This window comes from Rhinolophus sinicus, linkage group LG04 (genome assembly GCF_036562045.2).
Source record: "Rhinolophus sinicus isolate RSC01 linkage group LG04, ASM3656204v1, whole genome shotgun sequence".
Taxonomy (NCBI): domain Eukaryota; kingdom Metazoa; phylum Chordata; class Mammalia; order Chiroptera; family Rhinolophidae; genus Rhinolophus; species Rhinolophus sinicus.
In genome coordinates this window covers 23057769-23071809 of record NC_133754.1, presented here as the reverse complement: position 1 = coordinate 23071809, position 14041 = coordinate 23057769, and positions in this window count along the sequence as shown.

The window sequence follows — 14041 nt, the reverse complement described above, 5'->3', positions numbered from 1 at the left end:
TGACAATTCAGTAATTAATTATGTAATTATCTATTTAAGTCTGCCACCTGTAAGCTTCATTGGGAGACCCCAGGCTTGTTTCATTCACCCTCCACCCCCAGTGTTTCAAGCAAGTAAAAATAACTAGATACTACTTTAAAGCAGGTGTAATAAATTTTTTTCAGTATATTTCTTGCACAGCCAACTTTAATAAATAATATTAAGTTATATTTTCTAAAGTTATAATAAAATTTACAAAGGTTAATAAATTGGATTATTACACAAAATGACTTTTTGGGTGGTAAATCTTCTTCTTTTAATTTTTCTTTAAGGAGGGCACAGCTCACAGTGTCCCATGCAGGGATCAAACCAGCAACCTTGGCCTTATCAGAACCACGCTGAGCTAACCGGCCACCCCTGGGTGATGTCTTTATTCATGTTAGCCCCCAAAAGACCGCAGAATAAGTTCTTATCCTACATTCCAGTGGGATCCAAAGTGTTATTTTATAAATTTTACAATGTGAATTTGAGTGTATGTGTTAAACAGACTACTTTTTTAGAGCAGCTTAAGGTTCACAGCAAAACTGAGCAGAAGAAATTCCTGATATGCCCCCAGCCCCACAGATACATGGACTGGCCCAATATGAAAATCCCCACCATGGGTTATGTTTGTTACAATTGATGAGCCTACATTGACACATCATTTTTACCCAAAGTACATACTTTACATCTGAGTTCACTCTTGGTTCTATACATTCTACAGATATTAACAAATGTATAAGGACATATGATGTTTGACAATTAAGTTTGCAAACTTGTTGCAACAATGTTGCTAACCTTTTTTGATATCAGAGGGATTATTCATTATGAATTTGTACCAACGGGGCAAACAGTTACCCAAGTTTACTGTTTGGAAGTGCTGAAAAGGCTGTGTGAAAAGTTAGATGACCTGAACTTTTTGCGAACAGTTCATGGCTCTTGCATCACGACAATACACCAGCTCACACGGGAGGGAGTTTTTAGCCAGTGATCAAATAACTGTATTGGAACACCCTCCCTACTCACCTGATCTGGCCCCCAATGACTTCTTTCTTTACCCAAAGATAAAGAAAATATTGAAAGGAAGACATTTTGATGACATTCAGGACATCGAGTGTAATACGATGACAGCTCTGATGGCCATTCCAGAAAAAGATTTCCAAAACTGCTTTGAAAGGTGCACTGGGCACTGGCACTGGTGCATAGCTTCTTTTCCTTATGTAGATCTTAGTTTCTGACTTATGTACTATTTCTATTCTCTAAAGAATTTTGTTTAACACTTTTGCGAGGTGATCTATTGGCAACAAATTCCATCAAAGTTTTTTATCTGAGTTAGTCTTTTTTCATCCTTCACTTTTGAAGGATAATGTTGCAAGGCACAGAATTCTAGGTTGGTCTCTATTTTTCTCAGGGCTTTAAATATTTCACTCCACTCTCTTCTTCCTTGCATGAAAAGCCAGATGAAGAAAAGCCAGATGTAATTTTTATCTTTGATCTTCCGCAGGAAATGTGTTTTATTCTCCCACCTCTGTATTCTTCTAAGATATTTTCCTTATCTTTGTTTTTCTAAAGTTTTAATATTATGGCTTCCAATATAAATATAAATAAATAAATACATACATATCCTATCTTGATATGATATCTGGAATTTTTGCAGCCATCTTTGGAATCTAAGAGGGTCAAATTGACATGCTGAAGTTGGCAGATTAGTAATATGGAAAGACAATGTCATTTAGCTGTTGAATTAATCTAATCCTAGAATCATGGTTGTGAGTTGTTTTTATGTGAAACATACATTTTCTAATTATTGGACATAATTTGATAAATCCTGTGATAAGGTCTTTCTGTAACTGGCCGTTGAGAGTAACTAACCAGATACACAAACCAACAAAACAATAAGTAAATTTAGAATAGTTTTAGTCTCTTTTCTTTGCTTTTTTTCTAATTATATCGCTCACTTATCAAATAGAGAGAATTTCCCACTATAAGATCCAGAAATTTTGGTCTCTAGGCATAAAAGTAATCTGTAGAAAATTTGAAGTGATATTTAATTGGGGAAGAGTCCATAGAAATTCATTTGTTGGGAAGAAGTCAAACTCTCTTGTTTCAATTTGTTATTCCAACAGTTACAAATTATGACCTTAAGCAAATTACGTTTCATTTTTCTGAATTATATGATTCCTCACCATTTTTTTTTTGTCTTGCAAGATAATTGAGTTCCTACAAGGGAAATGTATACAGTAATAAAATTAATTTCAGTTACTGTACCTCACTAGTTATGCTTAAAAACATTCTTAATCTGTATCATTCTAAGAGAAAGAATTTAGAATTAGATTTGTTTCAACTAAATCATTTATGCAATTAGTTTAGATTTTAGATTTAGGATTTTATCCAAATCACACTGTTGATTTTCTATTCTTCAATATAAAACAGCAGAACAAAAATTTATATGATGTTAATCTTAAGAATATGTGTTGGTCAAAACTTAGTTTTTAATTTATAAGTATTGGCTGTTGGACATGAGGTCAAGATTCTGATACTTTGCATACTTTTTAAATTGATTCTTGAAAATGAATATAGTGATGAAATGAAAGTTTTGTCTAAATATCCCAGCATAATATACTGTTACTTAGTGTTTGATACTGATATGTACTAATAAGTATGAAAGCAAAATTGCCATTTTCAAGATGTTAATCCATCCCTTTGGTTACCTTTTTAACAAGCTTTTAAAAATGCATTTTTCAGAGACTCGTTCATTTATTTTTTTAGGTTTTTTTTTTCTTTCTTTCTTTCTTTTAAGCTATAGAACCAATGATTCCCTCTGATAGCCTTTCCTCATTTTATTCTTAATAATGACTCTTTGGGGAGCAATGCTATGGGGAATGAGATTGATCACTCATCACTGCTTCTGATGTGCTATTTAACCAAGCTGGTGAACCATAGACTGTCATCATAGAGGGTATCAAATCAACAGTGTGTGCCATGCAGCCCACACTCATGTGCACCTAACAATAATGACAATTCTTTTAGTTCATTAGACAGCCCAAGAAACTGCAAAGTAAATATCAGAACAAAAGTGTTTTATGTGATTCTGGATAATCTATGTAACTAAAGAAATTGAAAAACAGTGTCCTAAGAATATGACTTCCTGATTTGGACCATATATATTCAGAGGAATTTTAGCATTTAAATTGCATTTGGCAAAGAAGAGTTCTTCAGTTTTGAACTTAACTACACGATGACATTTTAAAATATTAATAATATCAGTAGCAGTACCTTGTCTCCCACATTACTTCCCAAACCAGGGCAATGTATTGAACTGTTTTGTTCACTTTACTTTAAAATTCTTCGATCACGTGTCATGCTCTTGTTTGTTTAGGATTTTGGCGAACTATTTAAAAGGAAAAATATTATATCTTTACATTTATTGGTTAATTGTTTTACATATTAACACTTTATGCCCCACTGAGACTGTCAGATTTTCAAAGAGAACATTCATGTTTTCTGTCTATTGCATGTCTTATAGGGGTCATACCTTACATGATTACATACTGATTATATACTAGTAGAATTATGCTTAACTTCTTACCCTATTTATGTATATAGTATTGGAGTAAATTTTCTCAGATACTATAGTTTGGAGTTTATGTTATTATATGATGAAGGCTATTTCTAAAACAAAATCAATCACTTTCATTCATATACAACTTGCCATTCATCCAGTTTTCTCCAAATATACATTGAGTGTAATTTTTAAAAAAACCTTTATAAATAGACATAGATTAGCAAAATACACTTTTCACACACTAGAAAACTTTTGTTTCAAAACTACATTTTTGCAGTAAATAAAAGGTTTATTTATATATACAGAAATATCCAAAGATTAAAAATGCCCTAAAAATTTCTGAGAATATCTACAACATCACTGATTCATGTAATGAAATAATTATTATGTTAATATGGAATGCAATATGGGAGAATATTTTCTCAATCTTTTTAAGAAAAACTAAATGGAGGGATTTTTGTAATTTAAAGTTAAAAATACATTTATTATTAGAGAATAACATAATAGCATTTTAAAGTAATACACTAATTCTTAACATATCTCACATTCAATTGAACAAAAACCGCTGTTTCCTTTTTCTGTACTTCCCTGTCAAAACCGATCATTTTCTTCTTGAAAAATCTCTGTTTGTATCCTCTCGAAGTTGTATTCTGGTTTTGAAGAAAGTGCCTGGAACATAATAGATAATAAAACATTTTAATAAGAAAATTTATTGAATGAAAAAAAATCACTCCATGCATTAATTTTCTTTTTGTGTGTAAATTTTATAATGTATTGGATAAAATTGTCAGCATATTTTACAGGTATGTTGTTTTCCCCTGTCCGTATTAAATTTACAAGACAGTTTGTGTATAAACATATAAAAGGAATATAATGGGATAGATAGAAAGCAACTTATTTGGGCTTCTTTGCTTGATAAGTATGTTTAGTCATTGATGATGTTAGAGCTTTTGAAGTCACTACAGGCGGAACTCCACTAAACCTTATAGATAGTCTTTTAACTTTGTATGTGCATTATGTGAGGTACCTTAATGAAGAGGGAGGGAATATAAGAAAGAATAATATGCACTTTAATAAATCATATATCCTTGTGCTATTTAAATGTTTCTTCAAGGTTGATTGAAACTTTAACCTCAGTCTCAATAAAAAAGAAAAGCTTCAAATTTGCCAGACCTTGAATTTTTACAACACTATGTTGAATTATGCAGTGATCAGTCAATTATTCATCTCCCTCAGCCTGAGATAGCTGTGCTTTGAAAAGCATGCAAAAATGGGGCTACAGAATGTGATGCTGTGTCAACACATTTCACTCAGGATTGCTTACAAGACAAATTTTTGTTTCAACATTGATTCTAGTTTTCTTGATGTTTGCTTCTAATAAGGTACCTGTTACAAATCAATTTCAGTTTGCATGCTTTAGTTTCTGATTCAGGATGATACACTGCCAAAATGACATTACTGTCTTTTCCATAGATTTCTACACCCATATGAGAAATAGAGATCTTTCATATTTCAAGGTAATCTTAACATAGGAGTGCAAAACAAACCTACTTTTCTGCTAATGGAACAAGCAAGAATGGATGAACTAATTCTAAACTCCAGAATAGATTCATCTGCAATAGTTGGGATTCTTAAAATAATACTTCACCAAGAAAATAAATAAAAAAGAAAGATGTAGAACTATAAGTATGCTGGACTCTAACAAATACATTGACAAAGGAAGGATCTGTTTGGGAAGCAGAGGAGAGAAACATTACTGCAGTGATGGGGGGGTGGGCTTTGGAATTTGAATCCCAAGTAGGAATCATGCTTTGTGAGCTCTTCAACCTAGGGCAAGGAGATTTACCTCTCTGAATCTGTTTCCTCATTTTTATAACAGGGGGAAAACACTTATTTCATAGGATAATTATAAAGATTATCTAATAGACTGTATGCTGAATGTTTAAAACACAATATTTGGCCCAAGATGGGCACTTAAAAAATTGTACCTCTTTTTATTAACTGATGGTCAGAGGTGAAAAGGGAGATTTCCAGGGATGTTTGGACATCAGGACACAAACTTTCTAATACTATTCAATTTGATAAAGTACTCTGGCTGAATTGGTTAACGAGTACTAGACACAGTCTTGTCTCCAAAGTCTCTTAGCCTATTTATATTGAACAGGAACTATTTGGAGCTGAAAGGGGTATCTTGTGTTAATTCCTTGCTCTGATTATCCATAATGTCAGCTTTGTCTGTATCACATTCCCTTTCAATGCAGTTATCTTACTCTGTTTTTATAAGATCTTTCCAGCACAACTAGAACATTCAGAGACCCAGCATGAATTATGAAAATCAAATCTCAGTCGATTTCCTGTTAAAAGTGAATATATCCCAGCAGCCCAAAATTGACAATGAAATTGCCCTTATATGCAAGTAAAGCTGGCTGAATAGAATTGAAAATCTGGGACCTATTCAATTCAAGTACGCTGTGTGCATAGTTTTAGTTTTAACATTAAAGACTTAAGAAGCTAGAGCTTTTTTAATTTTAGTTTAAAACAATACTAAAAAGGTATACATTGTCAAAATATTTATTTATGACTGCAAAATAAAATACAACTTATTTCAAATTTAGCAAAAAATAAAAAAATATATTGCACTGCCACCTTTAATAAACCAAATTAATCACTATGTTTTTAAAAATAATTATATGGAATTAAAAGTATTGCAAACTAATTTTACCAAATGTGCAAGACATGAAATGTTTTAGATATATGATTATTCCTTGTTAAAGGTTTTTAAAATAAAATAAACCAACTCTAATTAGCGCAAAAGTTGTGAGACCAAATACATATTACAATCTACATAGAAAAAACATATGGGAAGGGGAAAATGACAACAAACTCAAGCAGAGCTTTTTTACTATTTGGGATCTTAGCTTATATGCATCATTGCTTTCCAAGGTATAATTCTCTCTCATCAGAAATGCTAAGTAAAAATCAGTGAAGCAGGGGTTAATGAATCTATGATCAAATGAATATGAGCATATGCTCCATTAACCTCAAAAACAAAACAAAACAAAACTACACATGTTGTTTATTTAAATAACATATCAGAATATTTAAAACTGAAGAAACTTAATGGCTCCTGATCTCCATTCATAGGCCAGTGTTTACCTTGATTTTCCCAACTTCAAGAAATAGTCATTGCACATTTTATACATATATCAAATTGATTGCTCCCACCATGTTTGAAGTTAGGAAAGGATACATAAATTTATTTTGCATCACCTAGAATTCTATCAATAGAAAAAACAAATATGTTGAAGGAGAACAGTAGAGCATGGTAAGCAAACCTACAGGTTTGGAAGTGAAACAATAGGGATTTACATCCAGGCTCTAGCCTATCCAAATCTATGTGTGATAGTGGGTGGGTGGGTGGGGGTAGGGGAGAGGCAAATGTTCAACCTACAGAAATCTCAATTTGCTAATCCAAAAAGATGATGGTGACCATATTAACCTTGAAGGGTTATCCTAGGATGAAATGAGGTACAAGATTATGAAATATTTTTGTTTCTTAGCAGATGATAAACACTCAAACATGATATTTACTGACCTATTATGATGGCCTAAAATATAGAGGGGAAAGTGATTGTTTTTCAGAAATCTTTCAAATTACTCTACCAACCTAATGTGTTTCTAACATAGAACAATTTTTATCAGCTCTCTATGTGATTTAAATTAGCATATTTTCTCCTCTGTGCTGTTTCCTTTTTGCTTTTCCATCTTAAAACAACTTGCTATTATCTATTATCTGTTTATCTGTCTATCTATCATCTATCTATCAAGCATAAATATGCATACACAGGTTTACACCATCTTCTTTCACTTTGAAAATATGCTTTATTCTATTTTCTCCAAATATTCATGTTTTAAAAAATGGGTCCATATTTCAGATTCATCTTTGGAGATGTCCACAAAATACAGATAAATGAGCCTCATGTTAGACTTGAGCCAGAACTCCCAGGTGTGGGAGATAGGAACATTTGTTTAAAATTTTAAAGATGTGTTTTCCCAAGTTATGCTGCTACAGTAAGAGTCACTGGAGTAGAATATTTGATGAGTCTTTTATGTAGTGCTGGTGATATATGAAGTCCAGCAAATAATCAGAGACAAGGAGTAAAAATTATACAATTCATTAGAAGGAATAGTTTTATTTGTGCATTTATTTATTCATGTCTCACCTGTTCCTAAAAATGAATCAATCCAGTTTAAAAATGATAGGTACTTTAGAATGTTAAAATAGATTAAGTGAAGATAGAGTGAGAGTAACAAAACAAGTATAAAATTAAGATGTATTTAGGATGAAGGTTAGTATAAAATATTCAGTGTATAAAGACTTATGTACTTGCTAAATATAGGCCACAAATTTCAATCTCAGCTTTGTCCAGCAAAGCAAAGAAAGAAAAATGAGCATTTGCAATGTTTACATAGTCTGAAACATAAAACTAAGCTAATAAATGAAGAAACACAATTATTCCTGCTAGAGAGACCAGAGATAAACTTCCACAGCCTGTATGATAGTAGGTCCAAAAATGTGTGTGTTTGTGTGTATGTGTGTGTGTGTGTGTGTGTGTGTGTGTGTGTGTGTGTGTTGGAATGGTAAAATACAGAACTTATACAAAACCAAAAAGTTTTGCACCTTTATATATAATAGTGTGAAGATCTCATGAATCAAGTCTCTGCTCACAAATCAGTCTGAAAGTTAACTTCAACTCTAACGTCATACATATAATACTATAATTCTGAGGGCAAAAACTTCTGAACACGCTTCTGTAAATTGTAAAGCTAATCTTAAATATCTTAAAACACCTAGATTTATTTTTTTTTTCTAGGAAAGCATTTTAGTCTTGGAATGAATTACTACCTTTCCTCTAATCATACCAGAGGTAATAACATGGTTGCTAAAAGGACTTCTTCTACTAAAGCTACTACAAGTGATGAGGCCATTATAATTTAGGGTGTGTTCCATCCTTTTGTAAAAGGTAATTCCACATGAGATGACTGTAATAGATACAGTATGCTGTGATGTAGTATACAATAATAGAGTGTAATATAGCATTGTATGACTGTAGACCTTAGAATGACAGTCCTGGGCCAAACAACTTAGGGCGATCAATTTGATTTACACATAAGGCTGATGCAAACCAAGGCACATGAACATCATGAAATCCATTTAGTCCTACATGCAGTGATGAAGGCCTAGAAAATAGTCATTTTCTTTCCATCTTTTCTTGCTGTTCAATTTTGGTTGAGTGCCATATAATGTACTGAAATAAACTGTCAACATACATGGCTGTTGCTCATTGGCAAAAAGCTTTGCTGCTTTTTGGATGGTTGACAAAGTGTCTATGGCATCAACACAGAATCTTTATAAGTATAAAATTAGATGTATATCATGCTGTAGTGAAATGCTGCTTTCCTGATAACAATACCATAGATACATACTTTACACCTGTGATTTTATTTAAATTCAATTCAACACATATTTATTGAGCAGTTTATGCACGAGTGTTATGCTGAGTGCTGTAGATGCAAGGATGAATAATACATGGTCCCTGCACTTGAGAAAAATCACAATATATTGGGTAATCAAGGTGTAAAAACAAATAAATTATAATAGAATATAAACTCTTTTAGAACAAAAAGGAAATATGCTGTGGGAGCTCAGAGAAAAGAACAGTTAACTTCTTCTAAAAAAGTTACTGACAAAGTGATATTTAACCTGTGTTTTAAAATAAATAAAGTTTTTTTTTGTTTGTTTTTTTCTGGTCTAAGCAATGGGAAAAACATTTGCATAAGCCCGGAAACATGATAATTTTTGAAATGTCATGGTTCATTATAAAGTTCAGTACTAGGCATGTGAGCCTAGTGCATGGAAAGAACACGGGTGAAGGGTAGAACAAGTGGAAGGAGACGTACTGTTTGGGATGGACAATGGGCACACACTGTGAATGACTTTGGATGCCAAGCTCAATGTGGGTTTTATTTTGTAGCTAAGGGTAGTTTTAATATCGAGAAGTGACTGAGTCCTTTTTTTTAAAAAAAAGATAATCATGATGTTGGAGGGATTAGGAAGAGGCCGTGACAGGAGACTGCTGCAATCATTTGAAAGAATGATGAGGAGAGACTTGAAAGAAGACCATGACAGTAAAGATCAGAATACAAGCCAGACTTGAGAGACATTTCTAAAGAAATATGCAAAAAAAAGATTTGGTGAATAATTACATTTGAGTCAGTGAGTGTTGGCAAGATCCAAGGTAAAACTCAAAAATCCGTCTTGGAAGAATATAAATATGAATGCTGGCCCTCTTGACTAAGAGAGAAGACATCAGACAGAGTATGTTTTGAAAATATTAGATTGAATTAAGTTTTGTAAATGCTCAATTTAAGGCACTCTGAAGATATGCATATGTATGTGTGTTGGTTAAGCATTTGGAAGTACAGCTTGGTTCTCAGAAGGAAAAGCGTGGCTGGGGATAGAGGCTTAAAATTCATGTGGATGTAGAATGTAGTTAGGTCACAACTGTGGATAAAATCTTGTCTCAGGTATACCTTAGATGACTCCTCATATACGCACATTCTTATCTGTCTCTGGGACCCTGGGCTACTTACCGTCATTACTGTTCAACCGAAAACTGCAGTGACCAGTGCTGCGCGGTTTTTGACCATCTTCGTGCAGATGCATCTTATGTCCACACCTGTAACTCTTTCCTCTTGCCTCAGGAAACCCCTTTTGCCACTGTGGTGTGAGCCATGGCAGCGATCTGTTTGGCATATTTGCAAGCACAAATTGGAAGTGGAAAGGACTTAATGCCCTGTCGTGTGATCAGTGAAAGTCAAGAGCGAAAGATAAATTGTTTTCCCTTCCTCCTCAAAATGGACTTCATTAGTTCATACAAACTTTCGGAACATGGTCCAATGTAATCTGTCAGTCAATTACGTTTGATAATAATAGATGTTTCCAGCTTAGTTACAAACCCTCATCCTGTTCTTCCTTTCTTCATTTTCTCTCTCCTCCTTTATCTCATTCTTGCTGTCTTCAGACTCAATGATCTGATCGAATAGTGGCACGGAAGACTTTATCTAAGGCGATGATGCTCTTTGGAGAAACCAGATTATCTCATGTTGGGACAGGTGCATCGTTTCTGAGACCAAATGGGAGAGGGAAACCATTGAGTAATTTGAGCAGGTAAAGTTTATTATAAATAATTATTAATTCTAACAGGGGCTTAGAGTAATAAAGAATGATGATGAAAAAGTTAAGGGGATTCTAACGCATATAGAGATACCAGATATGAAAAGGAGCCACTCCCTCTAGGGTGAGATACCCCCAGGCTGAGATAGAGATTGTGTTGGAGCGGGCATAGCCCTGGATCACTGAATGGCAGAGAAGTCGCTGTGGTGCCACGCTAGCAGAACTTTCCAGAAATGTGTCCTCTAGAATGCTGGGGAATATTGTTCACAGGGAGGTATCTCATCAGAGCCACCCTGATACAAGAGGGTTGCTGGGGGAAGTTGCTGGCTGGTGGTGCTACCTGCCACTATGTGTCATAGGAACGGACACAGCAGAAGACTCATGCGGTGGAAGCTCAGTGCTGAAGAATCTATGTTCAGTGCATGAGACTGGTGGCAGAATAAAAAGGCCACACTGCAGTGCTGGGCCCTGGAAAAGTTGAGTGTGCCCTAGAAGGTGGACATTGGAGAAGACAGCTGGACTGCAGGAGCTTGCCAAGTGAGAAATGAGGCCAGGAAGAAAAACCCTTTCCCTCTGAAATGTCACTCCAGTGCTCTCTACTGACAAAGCTGAACATTTTGCCAATTGACAAAGGTAATATTTAACAGACTCAACTCCATTTTTAATGAGCAGACAAAAAAGGGTAAAAGAAAAATGACAATAAATTAAACAATGACCACCTTGGAAGAGTATTACAAGTAAGAACATAAGACAAGAAATAATGTAGCCAGAAGGATCATGACATTTTAAAAGTGGGTAGAGGATGGTGAGCCAGAGTGAAAGAGAGATGGAAGATTAGAGAACCGAGGAGAGAGGTGCTGGAAAAGCCAAGGAAAGTATAATTTTGAGAAATAGGATGTGGTTAACTGTTTAATCACTTTGCAGAGGCAAAGATTGATGAAGAGAGAATGAAATCTTTTGAATTTGCAAATGTGTAGGTTATTCACGGTATCGATGAGTGATATGTCAGTAAGTGATTTAAGGAAGAAGCCAGAATAAGGTGGAATGAAGAATAATTGGATGTTGAAGAAGCAAAGATATTCAAGAGATTATGGGACAAATGGAAAGTGAAGTAATATGAATGATAAGTAATAGAAAGTATTTCTGTTTTATTATTGTCATTTATTAATTAAAAAAAACACCTTTGACCTATTTGTGGATGGAGAAGAAAAGCATGAAGAAATCAAAGATGGAGTAGTGGGAACCTCACATAAAGGCAAAGACAAAGGCTTAAAAGGAAACAATGCAATCCATTTTCCTTTGAGAAATATGAAAAGGGTATTAACGGTGCACTACACTGAAGGGTGGGGTCTATGGAAACAGCTCAAGGCTACAGTTAGAAGATCTGGGATGTGACTTTTTTTCTTTCTTGTAATGGATTGTTGACCTTAGACAAATCACACCTGTCCTGTGTATCAGTTTTGTACATGTTAAATTTGTGTAAATTGGTGATATAAACCCTGTGTTCGCTAAGATCATTTTGAGAATTGCCATTCCACAGCAATGCTAGACTCTCGATTTTGTAGTTGGAAAATAAAAAGCTAGAAGGATAATTATTTGCCCGAGATTACCCAGAAAGTCAGCGATGAATTTGAAAGATGAACACAGGACTAGAGACTTGAGACACAGGCGAAGGGCACATGTTTTGTACAAAATCAATTTTATACGAACTACCTGAATAAGCCAACCTATGAAATGTTAGACTAGTGCATCAAATATGTCTGTAATACAGAAATGTAACATCACTGGAATACAGTGCAGCATAATCACAGCCTACTCAGTAAGTATAATGTACATGTGGAATATAAATCAGATCTAAAATAAAAGCATATTGTAGGATTTATACCAAGGATAAGAAATGGGAAGGAGAAACAAAGGAAACATATATAAGTATATGAGACAACTGTAACCAATCTATAAAAATCATTGTTTGAGTAGTTTCAGAATTAATAGTAAAGCAGAGGGACTCCAAGGAACTTCCCCTTTCAGACTCTACGTGTGATAGACAAAGGTCCTCAAATTCTGTGCTTCTCAAATTTTATTGGGCCCATAGATCTAGTTAAAGTGTATATTCTTGAGTTAGTAGGCCTGGGCTAGGGGTGAGGCCTGAGCTTCTGCCATTCTCACAAGATCTTAGAGACAGATATCACTTTGAATAGCAAAGGACTAAGAAATGACAGTTGGCTGAAATTAAGGGCCAATGTGGAATACATGTAAAAACACTACTAAACAATATTGAAAAAAAATCCCTAAGCATAGAATAACCTCACAGGCTTCAAGGTGTTTTCTTTGTTTGTTTGTTTTGTTTTTGTTTTTGTTTATTTTTTAATACACAGTTTGTACTTCAACTTTAGTTTCCAAAATCTTTCATGTAGTTGCCTTTAAAAAAATTAACAGGTAATATTTGCAGCAGATTCAGGAACATAAGTGCCCATTTAGATGAGTGTTTCTCATAATTTTCTTTGCAAATCAACTGATATCAGATAAACCTAAGTGATTAATTAAAAGCAGATCCTGAGGGATTGGTACATACAGAGTGGAGAAGACTAGGAGAGATACCTAACTGTATTGTGGAAACCTCAAACAGAAAAAGACATGAATAAAAAAAATTCTGAATTTCACAGAAAGTCTATAGATTATTTAATAATATCGTGCCAATGGGAGTTTTCTAATCTAAAAAAAACACACACATACATTCTGTATATGCAAAAGAATATTAGGGGAGGTGGACTGAGGGAAATAATGGAATTGTACAATTTGTGTTTTCTATGTCAAATTAGTTGAAATTGTAAAGTTTATTTTCAATAAAACCAGATTCCTGTGCCCTATTCTAGAGCAACTAAACCCGGATCTCTAGAGGGGACATCAGGAATATGCATTTTTCAACACATTCTGGGCAGTTATTTTGTGCACTAAGGTTCAAGAACAACTTAACAAAACAGATTCTCCTGAATGGGTCTTGTTCAAATCCTCCCTGCAAGGTAGAGAGGGAGAGTAGGCAGTTACAGAAGAAATGGCTTCTCTAGTATCATAGTTTGGTTCTTCACTGCAGAATGGGTATAGTCCTGCCATTTTAAGTTGTTGGTCCTCTTCTCACTTCCCTTTCGCTGGTGCCATATTCTAAAGCAGTATCCTTGGACTAAAGATTTTACTTGTCAGAATCTATTTGCTATTTTGTTAAC